Source organism: Schistocerca gregaria, chromosome X, assembly GCF_023897955.1.
Source record: "Schistocerca gregaria isolate iqSchGreg1 chromosome X, iqSchGreg1.2, whole genome shotgun sequence".
NCBI lineage: Eukaryota > Metazoa > Arthropoda > Insecta > Orthoptera > Acrididae > Schistocerca > Schistocerca gregaria.
Genome location: NC_064931.1, coordinates 546,360,925 through 546,384,102, shown reverse-complemented (window position 1 = coordinate 546,384,102; position 23,178 = coordinate 546,360,925). Strand labels below are relative to the sequence as shown.

Genomic DNA, 23,178 nt, shown 5'->3' with positions numbered 1-23,178 from the left:
CCTCCCTCTCTCGCAAGCTGTCGAGAATACTGCTCTATACGGAAAGATCATTGAGCACGAGACGAGGCTATTAGCCTGAAAGATTATCTTTGATAATATGCAGTTTTAGTGCAAGCAGCCTGATGTTTTGAGATTGCACTTTCAAGTGCTGTTGTCGTGCATTCCAGCGTTCTAATTTGCGGGGTCACCGTTCGTGCTGCCTGCTGGCTCGATGGACGAAAAAGTCCTTGTCTTGATGCGGGGACACACGGGCTGAAATGAAGAAGCCGCCGTTCCGCTAGGAGACGGTAGAATGCCTTTCTTGCAACACCACGATCCACAATGCCCGGTTAAAAATGCCAGCACGAACAGTGACTCAAATTGATACCTTGGGGATCAACCTGCTGCTGTGAAGATGGAAGTTAACATTTAGCGGTGGGAGAGTATGAGTTGTCCTCCTGCATATATACTCCGAAAGCCGCTGTACTGTGCGTGGCAGAGAGTGCTGCCAACCGACATTAGTGATTTTCTATCCTATTTCAAATGCTTATTGACAAACTGAAAAATGACTTCATACAGGATATAAACTGTAATTGTTTACAACGTATCACGGTTATCCAGAGGAAGCCGAGACGAACAGTTTAGTCAGGACACTTGTGGTCTATCAAATCGAGAAACTATCTCAAATTGGCGCACAAAAAATACCTAAGCTACAGAGCATGCGCGACCCGCGAGATTTTCCTGTTGTCTCGTTCTCTACGCGCAAATTATTACTCCTAGAGAAAAATTGGTTCAAATGGCTCTGAGCACTATGGGACTTAACATCTGAGGTCATCAGTCCCCTAGAACTTAGAACTACTTAAACCTAACTAACCTAATGACATCACACACATCCATGCCCGAGGCAGGATTCGAACCTGCGACCGTAACGGTCGCGCGGTTCCAGACTGAAGCGCCCAGAACCGCTCGGCCACATCGGCCGGCAGAGAAAAATTGAACAGCATCCTTTTTTGTTGCAAATTTAATGGAGTTTAGTTTCATACTAGGATATGCATTCTCGAGAGACCGCGATTTTCGAGCTATTCAAGAAAAACTTAAAAAAATTGACCTAAAGCTCCCCCAGTCCCATACTCACCAACAGTCGCGATTTTAGTGTTATTCACGGCGCTCCCTCCTACCACTGTACAACAGTTTGCGACTAGACGAATTATTTCCCGTATTCGACCTTTTCTGGTCCTCATTGACTGAGCTATTACGTCACGGGCTTAATTGCCTATTTTGATAAGGTTAGCAATATTATCTTTCCCGTAAGGGCATAGAAAGAAGAAATACTTTTGTAAACGATATGCAGGAACCACTTACCTTTACAAATCGTTCTAAACTTAACTCCTACAAGCACAATAGTTTCGTAGTGTGAAGATCGGACAAACTAGCGTTTTAATTTTATGCCAAACAAAATTATGAGGTAAAATGTGCACGAACGTCAATTTCACAATCTGTAAGTGCATGACAAAGCCCATGGCGTTGTAATAGCTTTGTCAATTAAGACCAAAAACCGGTGAATATGGGAAATAATTCGCGTAGTCGCAGATTTTTGTACAATGGTGTGGGGAGTGCCATGAACAATATACCAAAATTCCTGATCGGTGCAGAGGCGGATTTACATATAGGCCCACTTGGCACGGGCCTAGGGGCGGCACATTAAGGGGGCAGCATTTTTTGCTCTGTACTCATTTTAACCTTTTACGTTTTAAAATAACTGCGCTTACAAACGACAGAAATTTTTAATATTGTTAAACAACTTACTGGTTTAAATAAGCCTTAAGAACGACATTCGACAATACAAGCTTGGAAATATACATATACTGCCAACAAAACTACATAAACTAATCTGTCTCCTCTGCCCACAGAAAGCGCTAAAATGTTATAAAAATAAGTGGGGTAAGAGTCGATCCAGCACACATCACTGCAAGAAACTGCAAAAATTATTTCTTTTTTAAATTAGAAAGACAGTGTCGAGAATATTCAGAACATATTTGCCTCCCAGCTAAAATTCCGGCGACGAGGGAAACAGAAGCCAAGAAAGGGACTGTCCCGTTTTCTTTACGACACGAATTCTAGCCGGCAGATGTGCTTCTACTGTTCCCTGACAACAGAGAAACAGACGACAATGAAATTAAATCACTCTGCGTTGTCGTTCTTTCATAGCACAATACGTCGAGTAATCCGAGTTGGTCAGTTCATAGAATTCGCGAATATCGATGCGTTAAAGGAAAACGGAGAGGTCCTCTTCCCGCACTAGGATTGAGGGACATCATTCGGAAGCTCGAATTAACTGGCGATTTGTGAATTAGTCCTGGAAGAAGCAGCGGCTAATTGCGTCACAAACTGCGAAGAAGTTACTGTTGCCACAGATGAGAATGCTGGGTGCAATGTGCGTCCTTTAAGCCGTGCAAGAGCTGTGTCACGGCAGGTGAACATTCCATGGTCCTCCGTTCTAAAAGTGCTGCGAACAGTTGTCAAATTGTATATCTAGTGCAGCTGCAGGCTGTAATGGATGCAGATGTTCGTCAGATTGAGCAACGTTTGTAACCTGGAACGTAAACATGGTACTCAATTAACAAAGATTACCCTGTCATGTGAAAATTAAAATGTGTTTTTCTCAGTGGTTTATTCGTTATTTCTTTTCTGCATTTCGTTACAAATGTTTCCGCAAAGTTTCATTGTTTTTCATGGGGCCTCCCAAGTAGCGAAAGTTTAATTATAGCCAACCTGTGCAACAACAATTAGAAATTACGGGAAGGTAATTTTTAATTATGAGTACTGGCAGCCATGGGCACGAGAAGGAGTGAAAGGGGAACGGAAAGAAGAACGTGACAGCAACAACTGATGAATATAAGGGGAAAGTGCCGTCAGTCAGAGAGAGAAGCGTAAGAAGCGTACCTGGGGGAAAATGTGAGTAGTAGCTTCACTATTCTTTAGAGGGAAAGTTGCCCATATACGTTGATTTTTGGGAAAAGGTCATGACGGGCACAGAAAGAAGAGCTTCACGAACTCGAAAGCAGAAGCGCTTTGAATTGTACGTAGAAATCGGGGCAGCCTGTTCCAGAGGCGGATAGCAGAAACAGCGACGGAGTTAGGCAATTTTTTTATTAATGAGTACAGCTAGTACTTGATAAGTGGGACCGTGTGTTTAGAACAAAATGAGATGGCAGGTATTTAAGGTCAGTCCGCAGCTAGTGGTCGTGCGGTAGCGTTCTCTCTTCCAGCGCCCGGGTTCGATTCCCGGCGGGGTCAGGGATTTTCTCTTCCTCGTGATGACTGGGTGTTGTGTGGTGTCCTTAGGTTAGTTAGGTATAAGTAGTTCTAAGTTCTAGGTGATTGATGACCATAGATGTTAAGTCCCATAATGCTCAGAGCCTTTTGAACCATTTTTTAAGCTCAGATGCGAGGTAGTGGGCTGTTCGCACACTGAGGTTCAAATGGCTCTGAGCACTATGGGACTCAACTTCTGAGGTCATTAATCCCCTAGAACTTAGAACTAGTTAAACCTGACCAACCTAAGGACATCACACACATCCATACCCGAGGCAGGATTCGAACCTGCGACCGTAGCGGTCTCGCGGTTCCAGACTGCAGCGCCTAGAACCGCACGGCCACAACGGCCGGCTCGCACACTAACGGTGCAATGAAGTAGACACGGTGTGTTGTAGTCACATAAGCTGTGTGACCCTAACTGGGCGCATGAAGCATTGATATGGTGATGCAGACGAATGTTGCAGATGTGACAAACACAAGCACTCATTGTTAGTTCTAACTGTCTAGTGTTGTCACTACTAGTGTCTCATTGAATTACGTCGCAGTAGTGTAGATTCGGAAGAACGAGATAGTGCACGAATTCGCGTTTCACATACTATGGAAATACACTGACGGAAAAAATTGTAACACCAGAAAATAATTAATGTAGAGTAGTCATATTTCGGGAATACATATGTCTCGGTAACATATTTAAGTGATTAACGTTGCAAGATAACAGTTTAATGTAAGCACGAGATAAGCCATTGCAAGTGTGAAATGCTGGAACATAAATGACCGGTGGAACCGCCAGACTGTTAAATGCAAACGTGCAAACGTGCCTGAATTGTGTTGTACAGGTGCCGTATGTCAGTTTGTAAGATGGAGTTCCGTGCCTGTTGCATTTGGTCGATCAATACAGAGACGGTTAATGCTGTTTGTGGATGACGCTGCGGTTGTCGTCCCGTGATGTCCCGACATGTGCTCTATTGGAGACAGATCTAGTGATCGAGCAAGCCAAGCTAACGAGTCGACACTCTGTGCCGCATATTGGTTTACAACAGCGGTATGTAGGCGAACCTTACGCTAACGGAAAACATCCTCTGGAATGATGTTCATGAAAGGTAGCACAACAGATAGAAGCACTAGATTGAAGCACACATTTGCAGTCGATGTGCGCCAGATAACCACGAGAGTGCTCCTGCTGTCATACGAAATCGCACTCCTGACGATAACTCCAGGGATAAGTCCAGTGTGTCTAGCAAGCAGACAGGTTGGTTGCCATCCCTCAACTGGCCTCCTTCCAACCAACACACCTGCACCGAGGCAGAACCAGATTTCACCAGACCTCCACCCTGCCCTCCAGTGAGCTTTCACTGAAATCCCAAATGGCGGTGGTTTGGGGTTAGTGGAACGCAAGCTTCAGGGCTTCCTGCTCAGAGTTTTTCTTGAATTAATCGATATATATAACAGTTCGTTGTGTCACTGTGGTGCAAACAGCTATCACACTGGCTGTACCTCGAATAGCGAGATGCATCTGCAGGGAATCCACCCCATGGACCCCTGAATTGACTGTGCTTAAACGGTCGGTCAGAAGGGCGCGAAGCAACTATCAAAGAAGCTTTTCCCACGACGAACGACAATACCACCTAGGTATTTATCGTCGTCTGAAGCAGAGATACAAGGATCAGTTAGACATCACAAGACGCCAATCCTGGGAAAGATTTGTTAACGATCAGCTGGGAACAGACCCTTGGGGAGTTCCCTACAAAATCGTTCGAGAAAAAATCAGGTCGCCCATGATGTTGTCTACACCACATGCTGGGGATCGTGGCATGACCAAGAATTGGGTAGAAACAGCAAGACTGCTGTTGGACACACTACTGCCAGATGACGACGAGGACCAGGATTCGCAAGAGCAGCGGGAAATACGTCAGGCGCTTTCGAATCCGTATCTTAACGATACGAACGTGTGCCCTTTCTCTGCAGAGGAGGTGGAAGCAACCATCTACACCTTTGCAAGGAAGAAGGCACCTGGTCCTGATGGGATCCCTGTGGAGATATTACAGGGACTCGCGCACTTGGTCGCCCCAGCATTAAGTCGTATTTACAACGTATGTTTACAGACGGGCTATTATCCACAGACGTGGAAAACTGCAGAAGTTGTAATCATCAGGAAAGGCTCTGATAAGGATCCAACGATGCCGAAATCCTATCGGCCTATCTGCCTGCTAGATGTAATGGGCAAAGCATTTGAGAAGTTGCTGGCTGACCGACTTTTGAGACACAGAACTCTGCACGGTATGAGTGATAGGCAGTTCGGATTCCGGAAGGGTCGCTCCACTCGGGATGCGATCAATGAGATTTGCCGGATTCTTCACTCTGCGACATCGAAGTATGTCCTTGGCATAATGATAGACATCTCAGGGGCCTTCGACAACCTGTGGTGGCCGGCACTCTTCTCTCGACTAAGAGAGATTGGGTGCCCGCGGCTACTGTATAGCTGTCTGGAGGCCTACTGTGATGCAAGAACTGCTAAAATAACGGCTCTCGGAGCCGTCGTATCAAAAAGAGTATCCCGTGGTTGTCCCCAGGGATCGGTGTGTGGTCCCATTTTCTGGGATATCACCATGGAAACCTTGTTGAACGTTCTGCAGGGAGAGACTGCAGTTCTCGGTGTCGTTGCTTATGCGGACGATCTCGCAATTCTAGTGGAAGGTGACACTCGCAATGTGATCGAAGACAGATCACGACTGGCTGTTGGACTGTTAGCTGACTGGTGGGAGAAGACTAAAATGTCTATTGCACCACAAAAATCGCTATATATGCTCCTAAAAGGCAAGTTAAATAGGGACCCAACAGTCAGAAATAATGGCCAGGCGGTGTCGCGACAGAGATATGCCCGTTACCTAGGGGTATATCTAGATGAGAATTGGAGTTTCATTCCGCATATTGAGGAAATAGCGACAAAGTCCTTAGCTCTGTTCAACAAGATAATATCGATAGGACAAAGAAGGTTTCATCTGCCGTCAAAGGCAATAAACATCTATCATAACAGTATATTGGCACCTATAGTAGGGCACGCATCCAGTGTGTGGGCCCACAGGCTAGCTCTGGTGAAGCCTGCGGCTGCCGTCAAGCGAATACAGGGGAATGTTCTGTTGAGATGCATTGGTACATTCAACACAAGTCCAACAGATGCACTGTTGGTAATTATGGGTCTATGTCCACTAGACCTGTTAATAAGACAGCACGCAGCCCCCTACCGGCTGCGCAAACAAAATATTGACATGGTGGAAAATATAATGGGCACTCCTCTGGCTAGCGTTAAATCCATCCGAGATAAAATGCTCGACATTTGGCGGGGCGAATGGGATGGGTCCAGTACGGGTCGTAGAGTCCATGGGTTTCTACCCACAGTAAGGGAAAGACTAAGGAACAAGATAATGAAGCCATCACAGGGCCTAGTCCACTTCCTCACAGGCCACGGCCCCTACCCCACGTACCTGCATAAAATAGGTAAAAGGCCAACACCGGAATGTGACTGTGGTGCCCACATAGGATCGCCAGAACACACAGTGTTCGAGTGTCCAATATATGAACAGGCTGTCTCAGTTGAGAGACAGCTTCTCCAGACAAGGGACATAAATGTTATACTAACAAATGGCGAATTATTTAGCAATTTCGCAAAATTAGTGAATAAAATCTCAAGGGAGGCCCAGCGAGCCTACCTTGGGAGAGGGTAAATGCGCTTCAGATCTAATGCGCAATTGTATATATGTAAATACTACGTTGTTTAAGTCTTGAGTTGTAGTAGCTAGTAGTTGTAGTTAGCTCAGTATGATGGTGGGGGGAATAAAAGAGTAGTACAATGGAGTGGTTTCTTCTAGTAATAGCGGTCCGCCTCCACGCGGCTAGGGACGGGCAAGTCTCTGGCAAAATACCAGAGAGGCTAAAAGGCCGACTTTTCATATAGTGTACAAAGTAGCAGAATAAACATATTGTTTGCATGCATTTATAAACCACTTCTGTAGCACTAATAGCAGAGATAGTTAGTCTTAATACACCCACTCAAAAGTGTCAGAAAGTGGGTTACGTATGTGTCAAAAATTCTGAAAAAAAATTCTGTCACTGTGGTGCCAAATGCTGCTGAAATTGCTGTTGCAGATGCAGTACGATGCGCTAGAGTCATACTCAGAACTCGAAGGTCTTCCCTCTCGGTAGTGCCATGTGGCCGTCCGGAGCCCGGTCCGCTTGAGTCTGTGTATTCTCATGACCACCGCTGCTAGCAATCATGTACAGTGCGTACTTTCCTGCCAACTCTTTCTGCAATATCGCAGGAGGAATATCTCTCTTCATGTAGCTCTATTACACGACCTCGTACAATCTCAGTGAGGTGTTGGTTGATAACGGCGTCTTTGTCGCTTTAAAGGTATTTTTGACTGACATAACTCACCACATCCAACCTCAAAGGTAACTAACACTCATGACCGTTACATCATATATTTAAAGCAAAACCTCATTTGCATTGTCGTAGTGGCGCTACTACACTACTGGCCATTAAAATTGCTTCACCAAGAAGAAATGCAGATGATAAACGGGTATTCATTGGACAAATATATTATACTAGAACTGACATGTGAATACATTTTCACGCAATTTGGGTGCATAGATCCTGAGAAATCATTACCCAGAACAACAATATCTGGCCGTAATAACGGCCTTGATACGCCTGGGTATTGAGTCAAACAGAGCTTGGATGACGTATACAGGTACAGCTGTCCATGCAGCTTCAACACGATACCACAGCTCATCAAGGGTAGTGACTGGCGTATTGTGAAGAGCCAGTTGCTCGGCCACCATTGACCAGACGTTTTCAATTAGTGTGAGATTTGGAGAATGTGCTGGCCAGGGCAGCAGTCGAACATTTTCTGTACCCAGAAAGCCCGGTACAGAACCTGAACATGCGGTCGTGCATTATCCTGGTGAAATGTAGGGTTTCGCAGGGATCGAATGAAGGGTAGAGCCACGGGTCGTAGCACATCTGAAATGTAACATCCACTGTTCAAAGTGCCGTCGATGCGAACAAGAGGTGACCGAGGCGTGTAACCAATGGCACCCTAAACCATCAAGCCGGGTGATACGCCAGTATGGCGATGACGAGTACACGCTTCCAATGTGCGTTCACCGCGATGTCGCCAAACACGGATGCGGCCATCATGATGCTGTAAACAGAACCTGGATTCATCCGAAAAAATGACGTTTTGCCATTGGTGCACCCCAACGCAGGCGCTCCTGTCTGTGATGCAGCGTCAAGGGTAACCGCAGCCATGGCCTCCGAGCTGATCTGTAATCGAGACGTGGCTGCACGATCCGTTACAGCCATGCGGATAAGATGCCTGTCATCTCGACTGCTAGTGACACGAGGCTGTTGGGATCCAGCACGTCGTTCCGTATTACCCTCCTGAACCCACCGATTCCATATACTGCTAACACTCATTTTATCTCGACCAACGCGAGCAGCAATGTCGCGATACGATAAACCGCAGTCGCGATAGGCTACAATCCGACCTTTATCGAAGTCGGAAACGTGATGGTACGCATTTCTCCTCCTTACACGGGGCACCACAACAACGTTTCACCAGGCAACGCCGGTCAACTGCTGTTTGTGTATGAGAAATCGATTGGAATCTTTCCTCGTGTCAGCACGTTGTAGTCGCCACCGGCGCCAACCTTGTGTGAATGCTCTGAAAAGCAAATCATATGAATATCACAGCATCTTCTTCCTGTCGGTTAAATTTCGCGTCTGTAGCACGTCATCTTCGTGGTGTAGCAATTTTAATGGCCAGTAGTGTAGTTCCGTTAGTGCATGTTCCGAAACTTTTTGACGACCTAGGGGCAAGCGGAAGTCTTTCAGTACATGGTGACAGTATTTACTGCCCAGCTGTTGTGGTCATCCAAAGTTACACCAAAGTTCTTCAGTTTTATGGTACGGCATTGGAATACCGTTAAGTAGAATAGGAAGTAATTGTTCGCAGTATTCTGAAGTTACTGATTTCTGATGGGATACTAAGATTACTTAGTATTACCCCAGATGGATATTAATGAGTTATCTCCCTTTCTTATAGGCATCATCTTGCTTTCACCAGTACTAAAAAGATCAGTCATTCGGTGCACCAGCTCTGAATACTGTCCAAGAGTTCCTGCATTACCTTACAATCGTCGATGACGGTACTTTTCTGTTTGCAGCATCATCGTTAGGGAGTAATCTGACGCTCAGCAGCCGTGGTAGTAGGTTCCACGTTACTCTTTCACTAAGTGATTGACGCAGATAAGTGATTTGTTTTCTTTTACACTAATTTCACCTACGAACATTTCACTCAAGTACAACATCGATGAAATGAGACAACATTCATAATCGTAGAGGTTGTTTTTATTTATTTCCGCATCCATGAACGAAACAATATGAAATTATAGCGTACATGGGAGTATTCCATCTTGTACTATATGGCGGATATTAGACTACAAATGTATGTATTTGTATTAGCAATGTCAATGTGTAACATCTTTAATCCCTGAGAACGTATAAGCCCACGTAGAACGAATTAAACAACATCACGCTATTAAGTAAATCGTACTGCTTACCGTCATACTACACAAAACTCTTATTAAGCAATAACATGTGGTGAAAAATCACCAATTATACTATTTTCAAGAACAAAAAATACCGTTCTTCTAAAACAGCTACGCATAAATTTCAGGAAGGTCGTGAACAATACATTCGTCACTCCTTTTACTTGTATAGAAAGTAAAACAAATTCATGGGAGAAAATACCTCTAAACAGTTCATAAAAGCCAGCGCATGCACTCTTCCACACTTGCCACAGAGAGGTTCGAAATATTGGTCATGCAGTCCGTTTAACCAGACGTATACAGATTTCTCGAGATTTTCCTAAATTATTGGAGGTAAATTCCGGGATGCTTTCTTGAAATAGGTCACAGTCGATTTCTTTGCCTGGTCTTGTCCAAATAAAGCAATTCTCTGTGTAATGTGATAGCTTTCTTATGTAAAACTTGTTAGTAAAATACATAATTGTGTAACACTGGCCCACCTGGCACATGATTTGTCGAGGACGGCCTAGGAGTTAACGTTTCTTTCAATCGACATCATTACAGACTGTACTATAGAGCAGATAGACGATAAAGGGGACGTTGTTGTGATAATTATACTGGAAGTTGCCTGATTTCCTTAAGCGAACCACGCAAACTTCAAGTCATGACGATTGTGTGATGGTACTAAGCCTCAGCCTCCTGAAAACTTCTCCATAGCGTTACCCCGCTGCTAACGTGGGGCAGTCTCCATACAGAAACTCCTGTTCTTAATTCACTGAGTAACTCCTACAAGATAGACGAGAAACTTTTCATATCATGCAGTGACAACAGTACGCTTCATTACTGAACGTCGCTTTCCTCTCGTCACCAGAAACACTACCTATGACTTATAAGTGCACACACTAGCTGTCTGCTTTCTGAAAAGTGCATTTGACCTTCAGTGTGAACACCGTCTTGTTGTTTCTACTAAACAAGAAGCCATACCACTAGTAACTCACTCTGTCGTTGTCGCTCGATTGGCAACCAAAACTAATGAATGTCGGAGTTGAAATACAGATTTTTCAGCCGCACCTCAAAATTATTAAGTTACGGGTGGGTGTGTAAAACCCAGATGATTTCGAAATGTTAACTGCAATAATAAGTTTACCTTTCATTTTAAGAGAGCGAGGCGAGGTGGTTTAGTGGTTGAAATAGGGATCAATATTTGAGAGCAGTGAGGTTTTCTCGAATTACATGATTTGAGTACCAGATTGTTTCAGTCAAGTTCATAGCCGATTTCCTTCCCTATTCTTGTCTGTAATGACCTTGGCCTCGATGGCATGTTATACTCCAAGCTTACTTTTTTCGATCCTCCATTTTTTGACAGTTTCCGATACATAACGAGAGATTATTATCACTTCATTATTTGGGACTCAGATAGGAATTCTTTTATTAAGCTAGATATAATGCGAATTAAATAAATATTTCGCTACGCTTTTTCAGGTCTTATAGAGGCTTCTGTCCAAATAACACACCCAATCAGTTAAGCGAATCAGACACGGGATGTTTTACAGTACTACTTTTATCTAAGATAATCCCACGGTAATAATATTACACCTTTAATGTGGTGATGTTCTTTCGACAGGGAAGATTTAGCTGACAAGATTTGGTAGCGGAAGTAGTGTGTGCACCGACCGGATCAAGAAGACGTTATTAGAGATCGCGTCGGGCGCATCTCAGAGAAGCTTGATGGGGCCATTGTTATTTACCTGGTATGTATTATATACTGAGAGATAATGTCAACAGCACTGAGGTTATTTCCTGATAACGCTGCTACGTACAAACAGAATGTATCACAGAGAAGTTGTTTAAGTTTTGTGCAATCATAACATGATGGAGACACGGGATATTACCGGGTAAGGTAAACAAACGGGATGTGACGTATATAAATAGCAGAAAAGATCATTGAAAGTTTAAGTACAACATCGATGATAATCACTCTTCAGTCATAATCATCAAATACTTAAAGTTGAACGTCAAATCGATGCACGATGGGAACAATACCTAAGAGAATTGGCTGATGGCATAGATAGAGTTCCAGACTTTCTTCATTCCACACAAAATCCTCAACAAATTCCACTGCGAAGCTCTAAAAGATGCCATTACGTATAGGCTTAATCTTAATATGCAGAGGGGTTGTCTCCAAACAGGTTTCAATGAACATATAACTTATAGCCATATACTTGTCGTATGAAAATATTAGGTCAGGTAAATAAAGAGGAACCGATAATATTGGTACGCTTTTTAGACGCAGCAATAAATCGCACAGTATCTTACGTAAGCAAATGTTGATGTAGGAGGAAGACCGTATTCGTTTTGTTTACTTTCATGAACGCACAATAAAACTGTTTCAACTTTGAAACCGCCCAAAAGCAACGTCGCAAGGCGTCGGTGGTCTGTTCTGAACACACAGGTTGTAGGCCTGAATAGCGTGATCGCACTGGGGTACGACATTTATTCTGTTTCTGGACGGGATTCTCGCCAGACTGGAAGCCACATTTGCAGTGGCTGAGAAGCTGCCGCTTGTATGGAGCCTCTGATAATGGCTGCGAAATGGGGGGAGGGGAGGACTCCCAAGTTGTCAGGGCACGGCGGCGCGCCTCCCATTGTCTTCGCCATTAGTGCTGATTAATGACTGCCTGGATTTAGTTAGATTTGCGAAGACTAATTGAAGTAATGGGACGCACTTGACAGAAGTTTGTTGCAACCCCGTTAACTCCAACTTGCGGCCAGCCTCTACCACTAACGTTCCCATTTTTCAAGTTATTCGTGTCGTCGCCTACAATATACCCGAGGATAAGAAACTAAATGACCTGCATCAGTGCTGAGAGTGGTCTCCTGCGATACGATTACATCGAACTGCAAGAAATGGTCCGATGAAATGAAAATTACACTGATTGAGGGAACTAATCCAATAACATTTATGCTTGATTGATTTAAATTTTGGCGACGATAATCAAAGCGAAGTGATTAGTCACAGATAAAATAAGTGTATGATATTATTACCGGCACATACTACTGCAACTTCACAGTGTTTCATTCATTTTGCGTGCGGTAGTGTGCGTTTATTTATTTCTGGCACAGGAAACCAGCTCCATAGAGTTTACAGAAGACCGCGTGAAACACATGAAGCTATATCCAGAATGAGATTTTCACTCTGCAGCGAAGTGTACGCTGATATGAAACTTCCTGGCAGATTAAAACTGTGTGCCGGACCGAGACTCGAACTCGGGACCTTTGCCTTTCGCGGGCAACTGCTCTGCCACTGAGTTACCCAAGCACGACGCACGCCCCCTCCTCACAGCCTTACTTCTGCCAGTATCTCGTCTCCTACCTTCCAAACTTGCACAGACACGGAGATGCTAGCCAAGCCTGCAGATTGCGCTGTTGTATTTGACCACGAATGGCGCATGGTCAGTGTCCTCAGTACGTAGCAAGTGTCAGTCGTGATCAGGGCAGTGTTCTTTGTAGGTGTGAGCGCATTATATCGGCGCTAAGTGAATTCCAACGTGGGCAAATGGTTGGTGTCGTATGGTGCCGGTGGGTACTTCTGTAACCAAGGTAGCCGAAGTGTTGGGTGTTTCAAGAGGCACCGTGTCGAAGATTTCTACCGCATACAGGGAAAACGAAAACAACATTATCCACTAAGTTTCAACCGCGAACAATAGCGAGAGTTGAGTGACCGTGACCGATACTGTCAGGACCAAAATAACACGAAATGAGATCCATAAGCAGGGAATTTCAGGGCGAACTTGAATTCCAAAACCACTCACCACTAATGCAAATGCCTGTAAAAGGAAAGCGTGGTGCCGGGGCTAGAAAACATGTACTATTGCGCAATGGAAGAACGTAATCCGGTCCGATGAGTCTTGTCGAGTTTACGTCCCAAGGATTCAGTGATGATTTGGACATTCATGTTGTGGTATTCCATGGGCCCCATGGCTACTCTGCAAGGTCACATTATTACCCGGGATAATGTGACCGTTTTGGCTGACCGGATCGAGCCCCCGTTATAATGTTTTCGCAAATGGTGATGCTGTGCTCCAAGGCGACAGCTCGCATTGTACAGGATTAGTTTTGAGTGTGAGGATGAATTGTATCTTCCTTGACCAGGGAGTTACCGGTTCTCGATATTACTGAGTCTTTGCTGTCTCCTTTGGAGAGAAGGGTGCGTGATCACTAGCCACCTCTCTCATCGTTAACTGAACTTGCAACTATTTTGCAGAAGGAATGGTATGAGATTCGTTTGAAAATCATACAGTACCTATATTTATCCTTTCCGAGACGACTGGAAGCTGTTTCGAATGCCAACGGTTTTCCTAGAAAATTTGGAAATTTGTGCCGGCTGGTGTGGCCGAGCGCTTCTAGGCGCTTCAGTCTAGAACCGCACGACTGCTACGGTCGCAGGTTCAAATCCTGTCTCGGACATGGATGTGTGTGATGTCCTTAGGTTAGTTAGGTTTAAATAGTTCTAAGTTCTAGGGGACTGATGACCACAGCAGCTGAGTCCCATAGTGCTCAGAGCCATTTGAACCATTTTTGAACCCTGAGCCTACACACTACTTAATCTATAAACAACACACACACACACACACACACACACACACACACACACACACACACATGCCCCAGCGAGGACTAACCTTCTACGGGGGGAACCGCACGGACCGTGACAAGGCGCCTGAGACCGCGCGGCTACTCTTCGTGTTTTTCTAGACCATATTAGCATGCTAAAGTGTTGTGTTTTTGGCGTTTCCATATTTTTGTCCATTCTCTGTATATTTGTACTTCTTTTTGCAAATAACTTTGTACTGTATATCGCAAGACTCACATAGAGTTCTCCATTGTAGCAGATGATCGTGCCTTACTTTTGGTGATCAATGAGAAAATACATCATGTCGTTGTTAGGAGCGGAGTACCGTTTCCCCTCCGTGCTCCTTGGCGTCCCTACGGGGCTGTTCGCACCGTATTTCGTGGACTTGCTTTACATATTTTCTGCCGCTCTCCGTTTGCCCCTTGCCTTCGGCTGTTAAAACTCTCTGTTTCTGAAACATCCTGGCAGATTGTAAACTGACTCGGAAAACGCTTTTGACACTCTGAACTGGGAACTACTCTTTAGAACCATGAAAAAATAGTACTTGACTGCGAGGACAGAAGAATGGAACCAAAGCACAAAAATAAACATCAATAAGTTAGAGAAAGGGTCCAGGATTAGAAAAAGGAGTTAGACAAAGATTTCCCTTACAGCTATATTTATTTATTGTGTTCATGAAGGAGAAAACAAACGGAATAAAAGCCAATAGTGAAATGATACATTTGACGTATTGGATTTGCTGATTACATCGCGATGGTTGTAGGCTCCGAAAAAGAAATGAATAGAATGATAAGTCCAATCGTTACAATTAAACCACGTAAATTAAAAGTGAACAAACGGAAAACGAAAGTAAAAACAGAAAAATATGGGTGAAATTAAAACCAGTATAAAATTGATGACTTCAGAATTGATCAAGTGAAACATTTTGCTCTCCGTAGTGTAATTAGAGAGAACAATATATGTCTAATGGAAGTGAAGAGAAGGATTGAACTTGCGGAACAGCCATTCATGACTAAGGAAAAACTTTTAATTAGCAAACATGTTGTTATAGATGTCAGAAAATCCTTTCCAAAATCATTTGCAGTCAGTACACTGCTCTATGGAAGCGAAAGTTGGACGCTGGGCAAACTGGAAAGGAATCGACTTGCAGTTGCTGAAATGTGAATATCGCGGAAAATGATAAGAACGAGCTGGACGGAAAGGAAAACCAATGTGGAAATCTTAAGAAAAGTCAACGAAGAGCGAATATTGTTAAAGAAAGTGGAAAAAAATAAAATATATTGGACATATCATCAAACATAATATCTCCATCATTAATATTCTCAAAGCGAAAGTGCTGGGAAAGAAAGGAAGGGGACGGACTAAGACGAAGTATTTGGAAGACATACTATGCTGTATGTGACAATTACATGGAATTGAAGCGAACAGCCACTAACAGAAGAGAGTTGTTGCATCGACAACGCATTAGCCTTTACAGTGTGTGTGTGTGTGTGTGTGTGTGTGTGAGAGAGAGAGAGAGAGAGAGAGAGAGAGAGAGAGAGAGAAACAATGGTCTAAGACACAAAGGAATTACAGACACTGGCTGCGAGAGGGCATTGATTTAAATCAATGGGGAAAGTTGAAAATTTGTACCGCATCGGGATTCGAACCCGGGTCTCCTGCTCTCTAGGCAGATGCTCTGATCAGTATGGCATCTGGATGCAGAGGTCATCGCAACTCCACGGACTATTCTAACACGCCTCCCGTCGGTCCCAAATTCTCAACTTATCCACAACTACGAATGCAGTGCCCCTTGTCCATTATCCTCGCTATTCGCGGCATTTCGCCGATTCCCGTGAGAGTTCGAGCCTTGTGTGCATCCTCACTGAAGAGACCATTAGCAGTTTTCGCCTTAATTATAAATGTATGTGGTGTCTGTCCTTTCTGACATAAACACTGGTCTTTTGCGAGATACTCGATTCCAATAATATGCATAGTTCCCTCCGGATGGTATACCTTTCGTGGTAGATACATTGGACAGGCACCGTTCATACTCTAACAAATCAGGCAACTACCTTCACGGCGTGCCATGGGCACATCTATGTACGATAGCTCCTTTCTGCCATTCTGTCACGTCTGCACGTCGAACCATCTTATTGCACTGAGTACATACAACCGACTGTCACATACACACGACAGTACACCACTTCACTAACACGACTTTCGTCAGCAGTGGAAGATTACATGATCGCCTATTACCAGTTCTGCACCATGAACAGCGCTCCAGAGTGACAATTGTGCTGTTTTAAGTGAGAGACTAGTATTTCTTCCGTTAAGCTTAGTAGTGCTTCCTGCCGTACTGTGGAAGAAATAAATAAATAAATAATACCCAAATCAACATACATGCGCGTAAATGTTCAACTAGAACCTGGAAAGTGCCTCAGCCCTACGCAGTATTACATGACACAAAAGGAAGGAAACCACTCGCATTACTGAGGAACAATTTGTCTTGCAGTACCAAACCTTTTTTTTCGTAAGAGCTGTATTTACCGACGGTTGTGGAATGAGATGGTCTGTATGGCAAAGTCTTCAGACACCCGACAAATATATAAAGAGTGATCAGAAGCAGTTTGAAAAGCTTGTAGGGGTGTCGCAGGGTAGATTGTGCTGATAAATAATTGTTATGAAAAAAAATTCGATATGTTGCGCCGTTTTCGCGTTAATTAGCGTTGAAGTTAGCCAATCAGGCCGTTGAGGCGCAAATTCAAGCGGCCGACCAGCCATGGTGTTGCCAAACGTGTTCGTTTGGTTTCCTAAAGCCGGAAAAGAGAGCGATACAAAAATTCGAAATGGGACAGTGGTAAAGATCGAACCCGAGCCAAATGATGAGCAGCCTCGTGCGCTACTATCTATGCTATGAGAACAACTAACACTTAAGTGTATCTGGCGGGCCGCTTAAATCTGCGGGCGCAACGACCTAATAGGGTAACATCAATGATAATTAACTCGGATACGGCACAACGTAACGAATTCTTTTCTTAACAATTATCTCTCAGTACAACCCACCCTGTAACAACCTTACGGGCTTTTCAGACTGTTTCTGACTACCCTGTACAGCCTCAACGTGAGCCTTGGGTTGTTGTTTTATGGATTATTATATCCTTTGCGAGCGCTTGTTCCTTTGTTTGAGCGACTCTTTCGGAATTCAGGTCAGTAATATATTATTTTCTCTAAAAATAAAGAAACGGACTTGATTTCATTGTTCTCATAGTATGCTGTACACCCGTAACGTGTATTCAGTTCTATATAAAATACATGAGGTAGAAGTCGTGGTACCTAATTTTATAAATTTTAAAGTATGATGTCGAATCAAATCCTTAATTTCTGAAAAGGTATGGATCAGCAACAGTGTGCCCTCCCTTAACGGATAACAACGTACAATATTTGTTTTAGCGTGCTAATACGCCGATTACGTTACACGTTTAATATGTATGGGGCATGATGAAGCGGACACGCTCCAGCACGACTGTGTGCTGGCAAATGGTGTGCGGCAGCTGTAGGCGCACAGCCTCCGCCTCCTAGTTCTAATGCAGCAATTTGCTTCACACTACCGTGAATACGAAGTTACCCAGGCCAGCAATAATAAACGCCACTGATTGACTCTAAATACATATACATCGACATCTGCATTAATAGTCCGAAAGCCACTGGACGGTGTGTAGCGGTAGAAACTTCGGAAACCGCAATAAATTACTCCCTTTCGTGTTCCGTTCGCGAATGAGCTCGGATTTCTCTGATTTTACCAATATGTTCATTTCGTGAGATATAAGTGGGCGGAAATAATGTGTTACTTGGCTTTTCCTTAAACGTGATTTCTCGGAATTTTAACAGTAAACCTCTCAGTGTCACAAGACACCTTTTTTTGTTGAAAACGTCGCCACTAGAATTGGATGAGCTCTCTGTAACGCTCTCTCACTTACTAAACGAAAACCTGATGGCACGTGCTGCTCTTCTTTGGATGATCTCTGTTTTCTCCGTTGATCACATCTGGTAACGGTCCCTCACGTATAAAACTCAAGATTTGCTTCAGCGCGGACCTTGTAGCTGCCTCTTTCGTATATAAGTTACAATTCTTTACGTTCCCTGCAATGAATCTCAAACTGGCGTACACCTCCCTTGTCAGTCACCTTTAAATGGTGTAAAACACATACTCCTGGGTACTATAATTTGTGACTGTTTCCAGTGATCCGCAGCGAGCGGTGTAGCACAGTGGCCAGCACACTGGACTTGCATTCGGGAGGACGACGGTTCAGACCCGCGTCCGACCATCCACATTTAGATCTCCGTGACTTCCCTAAATCGCGTAATGCAAATCTCAAGATCCTTCTCTGTCCTTCCCTAATACGAACTTGTGAGCCAGCCGCGATGGCCAAGCGGTTCTAGGCGCTTCAGTCCGGAAGCGCATGACTTCTACGGTCGCAGGTTCGAATCCTACCTTGGGCATGGATGTGTGTGATGTCCTTAGGTAAATTAGGTTTAAGTAGTTCTAAGTTCTAGGGGACTAATGACCTCAGATGTTAAGTCCCATAGTGCTCAGAGCCATTTGAACCATTTTTTTGAACGAACTTGTGCTCCGTCTCTAATAACCTCGTCGTCGACGGGACGCTAAATTTTAATCTCCTCCTCTTCCTCGTCCTTGTGATTCGCCGTCAGTCAGGTAATAATGAGTTCGTCCATCTGTTTACGTGCAATACACCTGTTTAGAGCAAGTGCCAAACTTTGCACCAAGCGTCGATCATATGTAAGGCTTCCTGCGTTCCATTACTATTTCTGGCGTTGTAACATACTCATATACAAGAGCATCAACCACGAGCACCCCTACGAATCTTCCCACGTTACTCAGCAAATCATAGAGAAAGAGTATATTTCTAGATCAAAGAAAAAGTAGCAATAAACTTGGTAAGACTACGCAAAACGCTCGAGGCACATGTAACCAGAATCATACAAAGAGCCACTAGTACTGTTATATTGTGGTGCGTTTCCCGCCGAGAAATGTATAGTTTTGAAAGCAGTATGGGATTCGGCCAAAAGTAACAGTGCCAAAAGAAGGAATAACTCAAAAACGTGCAAGAAACAGCATTTCTTGATGTGAGCGAAAACAAGACATGAAATATCGTAAGCAAAATAATCTTTTTTAGCGAACAGTTTCTCGATATAGAAAGGCAGTTTGTAAATATCTCTCATTACAGACCACTGACGATGTTTTATTTCAATAAAATGAAATTCGTTTGGAAACAAAAACAGGCAATTTCATATAGTTGCAAAGACGAAATTAAAATGCCTTCAATAAACATTTATGTATTCTTTTAAAAAATTCATTATATATTTAAAAATTAGTAGGTTGCAAAGAATATACAATATTAAATTTTGATAACTAGTTTCGGTTGTTCATACAACCATCTTCAGATCGATCATGGTAAAGGAAATCAGTGTATAGAATACTGATGGACCACATCGTCTGTAAAATTTAGTGACGAGAGTAAGTTTATGAAGCATGGTTCAGGATCAGCGTTTTATTGCGTTGGTAATGCCAGGATTTTACTGAAATTTTCTCTTAAATGACCTTGTACCAAGTTATTCAGATTATGCGGTCCATCCGTATTCTACACACTAACATAAACTTTACCATGATTGACCCGAAGATGGTTGCATGAACAACCGAAAATAGTTATCAAATTTTCAGATTGCATGTTATTTGCTATCTAGACAATTTAAAAATGTAATGAACTTAAAAATTAATTCGTCTATAATATCGTTTCTCTCCATTCCTGAAAATGTCAGGTATTACTGGTGACATGTATGTCGTGCTAGTAACCACACTATAGCAATCAGTTGGTGTACGTCGGGAATTACCTTCACATTTGTCGGTTTCACCCCCATTAAGTATACCGTGCTGACTCTTTGATATGAATCCTCCGTCCAGTCAAAAATCCGGTTCGATCCTCACTAATCTCTTAATTTGTTCACTAGGAGGCCTGTGGAACTATGTACAATGCCTTCTGGACATCAAGGAACAAGGCATCTACTTGGAAGCCACTGTGCACTGTCTTTTGCATATCATTGACAGAAAGAGCTAACTGAGTTTTACAAGATCTTAGTGTACATATTTCATGTCTGTCCCTAATGAAGAGATATAAGACCTCCCAAGAATATACGAGCGTAAAACTGGTCCATAGTTATACAACAGTTTCAAGTCAGCTATGTAGTCCCACTGTTACGCGTATCTGTCATATCACCTTGCTTGAAATGGGAATGACATGTGCCCTTTTCCAGGCGCTTGCAGTGTTTCATTGTTCCACCTTACTGGATTATGGTGTAATGCAATATTGTCATTTGTTCCCAAATACAGAGGGACGGGAGGTGCTTTGAATCACTGGGCGTAGTAGTTTTGTACCTGTAGATAAACTGACCAAAAAAAAAAAAAAAATGTCGCTCCATGAAACACAGACAACGAAAGAATCTGGGAGATGTAAACAGCCATCCTGTAATAGTGTATTTATTTGGAGTGAAGGCTGCTGTTATTATAATAAAATAGATCAGGCGATCTATGAGGTTTTAGGTCAGGGTCTACACGAAAAATCACTACTGACCTACCCGGTCCCGTTTGGCTATTTCTAGTCTCCGAGATGTATCTAGTGACGTAACATTCGTAAATGGGTACAAAGAGAGAGCTCCGTCTCTCTTCTGTCTAAAGTTCCATGTCTTTCAAGCCCTTGAAAGGGTTTCATCAGCCGTTGTTACATTAGGTGTTTAAGAAGAAGGGATCTGACAATCGCTGATTTACTGTGGTAGGAGAGACACATTTTAAAAGTGAAAAGACCTATTATAGCCACCTCACTGAGGCTGGCGACGCATCGTGTGGAAACCAGCGTCGATGCTTGAAGTCTATAGCCGAAACCGCAGTAGAGAATGAACGTTACGACTGTAAGTAATGCGAGTCCGAATCATTGCGGATGAACGAAAGCCAAAATGATCATACTCAACAATACACACTCCGACTGAGTTCCAAAATCAAAGACTTGGTCAGGAAAGTCAGGCAGTTGTCGTACGTGAACTGTCTGCCGTTATCCCGTTACCGACGAGCAAAATCTGAGTCATACAAACTACGGACTCCGCCACAGTCTGAGTCCGTCTCCATATCGTTGGAGTGGCGGTGTATTAGAAAACGGGTGTCTGTCTGGGGATTCCAAAATTAAAGGGATGCGGAAGGGTAGGGGGAGGATAGTGTTGTACAAACCAACAATAGCAGCACTCATGGAAATGGGAAGCGGATATTAATAAAACACTGCTTAAAGGCACGAAGAATGGGCCTAGCACGAAATAAATAAATTACACCTTTCAGAATTAAACACCTTCGGGGAATATTATATTGTAACTGTGCATAACATCAGTCTTGTAATACGACGAAAAGGGCATTGTATTGACAAATGGAGTCAAGTAAAGAATTGTGAAGCTGCTGGTTAATGCACTTTAAACGTGAAATATATTTGAGGGTTTGTGAGTGAATTTACCATTTGAATTAGAACTGTGCTAGCAATCTTTTATTACCATCTTTATGTAAATTACATTTGGCTTTTTCCTCTTTTAACCAACGTGCATATCGAAGTATGTAAACATACAATGGCATACGGCTAAAATATTAAGCAACACTTAACAACTGAAAATGACTGCATAACAGTCACTGAAATAAAACTGTGCGGTAGAAAACTTGTATGTCACTATATGGTTTTTTGTGAGCCCTTACTTTTTCATGTTCCACACAAGTTACATGAGTCCAATTTATTCAGAGTGTGTTAGCTGACAGTATTACTCTTTAAAATTCAGCTGTAGGAATTCTGAAAAAAAATCTAAATGAAGACTTAGTGCTTCGATCACACTACTACTGAAAATAAATTTGATTTTATTAGATGATGCTATTACTAACATTACAGTGAGATAACTTTTGGCCAGAATATAAATAAATTTCAACTTTCAATATATTTCATTGAGAACATTCTAAACTTTTGCACGTGTCAAGAAACTAATCTTGACTTTATTGATAGATGTATTTTCTGTCCTTGTAACTGTACATATCTTTTTGTCGTTTGAGATATCTTCCGTTGATTTCTTTTTGCGTATAGTGCGGTGGTTAAACTGCACTAATGTAGACCCCAAATAAATAAACTCTGAAGTGAAGAAACTGTTCAAAAAAATTTTTGTTTCATAGCGATAAAAACCACACAGTGGCAATCAGTTGTGTGTATCAGGAGGGGTGGGAGGAGATCACCAGTAAACATAAGCCCTAGGTAAGAACTGCCGGGGGTCGAGAGCTGATCACCTATTGTGTAATGTTAGTAAAAACGAAACATGTATTGCATCAAGAGCTTGAGATCGCTTGGCTACTAGTAGCCGAAAACTGGTATATGAATCGGCTACTGCACACAACAAACGTATTCCACAATATGTAAGTAACAGGAATTAGATGGAAGTCACATTAAGTACAGCACTGATCCTATCCAGTAGTGATGCAGTACAGCGTGGACAGGTAGTCATTTTACCATACCGCTACACTATCCCAGTTCACTCTCAATCGCTCTTTTCGATAAGCACTCTATAAGGTAACCCTAATTTTCGTTCATTTG

At 43.1% G+C, this 23,178-nt stretch overlaps 1 protein-coding gene across 7 annotated transcripts in view; it reads left to right on the top strand.

Moving 5' to 3' along the window:
* LOC126297807 (protein O-linked-mannose beta-1,2-N-acetylglucosaminyltransferase 1-like) overlaps nucleotides 1-23,178 on the top strand; it is a 1,990,313-nt gene that overhangs the window by 1,868,587 nt on the left and 98,548 nt on the right. Inside the window, exon 1 of one of the 7 annotated variants that reach the window (XM_049989015.1) lies at nucleotides 11,536-11,636. The exons of the other annotated variants lie outside the window; for them this stretch is intronic. The gene's annotated coding sequence lies outside the window, so the exon portion shown is untranslated. Of the gene's footprint in view, nucleotides 1-11,535; nucleotides 11,637-23,178 lie in introns of those variants that run through there. 7 annotated transcript variants of the gene reach the window in all.